Genomic DNA, 2423 nt, shown 5'->3' with positions numbered 1-2423 from the left:
GGTGCCCACTAGCTCAGGCACCCCTATAGTCACCAGAATGGAGGTGCACAGATAGCAAAGGACCAATGAACAGATACCAAAAGAAAAGAATGTCCACACCTTTATCTCCGCAGTTCTGCCAGGCGTCTGTGGCTGCTCCAATCCTTCCCCCGCCCGTGTGGTCTCACCCAAGATGACGGCTCCTGGAGCAGCCGAGCAGCCCGGACTAGAAAGCAATAGATTTCTTGCTTCTGCCGCAAATTCCCCCAGCTGTGAGCCTTCCAACCTTCTAAATATTCCTTTATATGTGGTTCAGACTTCTGGGACCAGCCCCTGAGCCTGCTTGCTCCTGTATTCTGTGTTGTTGTTGGCGGAGCTCTTTGCTACACATCCACCCGATCCGCCATCTTGTTTGTTCTCAATAGCATCTTTTGCATTTATGGTTGGTATGTAAATTACAGTACGAGTTGTATTAACTGTCTTTCTTGTAGGTGTATTACCTTATCACCAACAGAATTGCACTTCAGGATAGATCTTGAAAACGTTCTTTGGGACAATGAATGTGACACCATTTCTCTGTACTTTGTCATTGTTTGTCTAGTAAACCATATTGCTGTCCGGCTCACAATGACCAACGCCAGTTCATTCAGCACACTAATGCCTAGGACATCACTCTTTATGCATTCCGTTTCATTTGTGATGACTTGTAGTTTTCTTAGATTCATACTTCATACAATCTCACGTTCTGATTATGAATGCATATCTCTGCTCATTTTGAGTTCCGCCACATCAGCAAATCAATGTCCTAAAAGGTTTACGCCACCCATCAGTAAGTTTAACTCTACTTTGTTGAGGCAGTTTTTCCGCAGTTATATTTTGAGTGACTTTCAACTGTGGGGTTCATGTTCTACTATTATATATCCAAGAACATTCCGCTATCCATTTGGTTTTCAGTGGCTGATTTTTCAGAAGTGGACTGCGTGTTCCAGGGTTGGGGACCTTTTTTCTGCCAAGGGCCATTTGGATATTTATAACATCGCTCACGTGCCATACAAAGTTAGCAACTTAAAAATTAGCCTGCAATACTGTGATGACTGGAAGTACAGTCGCCTTGGCAGGGCCAGACCAAATGAGTTTTGGTCCCCACCTGTTGCCTATTCCTTCCCAACTTCTGTTGGGTGGGAGCACTGCTGAAACCTGTCCACCATGGACGACCTTGCTGGTGTTTGAAATGCCAAGTATAACTTTCACTATCATAACAGCGTAGAAGCCACCACAGTATGACAAACTGACCGTCTAGTGATGAAACAAAATCCTAGAAATCTTCAGTAAACAAAAATACCACAACGTGAAGCTGTTGTTTCTCTACATATTCTCCGTCTAGAGCTACATAATTCTGTTAGGTGGTGTTTCTCTAACCCTTTCTCGAAGAACACTACACTCTGAAAGGTATGCCCCAACAAAATGGCAGTATTGACATTCTCAAGGGACTCCATTTAGATTCCTTTGCAATGTTCTTTGAATTCGGGGGACCAAAGGAAGTCTGAATGGGCAAGCCCAGGGCTGTCGGGTGGATGGAGGAAGGTTTCCCGGGGAAACCCTTATAGGCCAGCTCTTGCTACCCTCAGAGAACAAGCAGGTGCATGGCCATAGTGGAAGCACTCCTTCAGTGCGGCTCGGCTCGCTTTTTCTCACCAGCACAGTTTCCATTTTCTTAACACCTTGTCATCATAAGTTCCCATGATCATCCTATGTCCTTTGAGAACATCTATGGACATTTCCATTTTGAAATTCCAAAAACCAGTAGTCATTACTTCCCTAGCCGATCTCTCTGCCTTGAATTAAATGGGCTCCATAGAACCCCTGAGGAGCCAGTTTTGATTGGAACTTTAATGTTTCAAAGGCACCTTGACGTGAGTTAGACAAGTGGATGGCCGAGAGAACTTGTCTACAACTGTCTGCTGCCTGTGGAGACACGTTTCAACACATTTTATTTGCATTGCACCTTTGTACGTATGAACTGGAACCCTAGTGTTGTTGGGGTTTTGCTTTGAAACTTTATTGTGCATTGAATCAAGGCTTACAAAGTCATCGCTTCTACATTCAACAAATCCTACACTTTGTTTCGTCTCAATAATTACAATGCCCTGCAGACAACAGTTGCCCCACTTCCCCCATGTGGTTCCGAATTCCATTCCACCCACCTTCCCATCTCTTGTCAACTTTGTCCTTAGGTAGATGTTGCCCTTTTGATCTTGACTGACTGACCATCCCATGGTGAGCGTCCCTTACTAGTGGTCGCCCATGTACCTATCTCTTAGCAATACTTTCTGACTTATTCTTATATAACATTGAGGCATGCTTTTATTTTTCAAATGAGGAACTCCACATTGGCTTAAAGTTTCTTTGCCAATTAAAATTCAGACCCAAGTTAAGACTTTAGA

The sequence above is a fragment of the Chrysochloris asiatica genome, unplaced genomic scaffold (genome assembly GCF_000296735.1).
Source record: "Chrysochloris asiatica unplaced genomic scaffold, ChrAsi1.0 scaffold00184, whole genome shotgun sequence".
Lineage (NCBI taxonomy): Eukaryota > Metazoa > Chordata > Mammalia > Afrosoricida > Chrysochloridae > Chrysochloris > Chrysochloris asiatica.
This window is presented reverse-complemented; position numbering follows the sequence as displayed.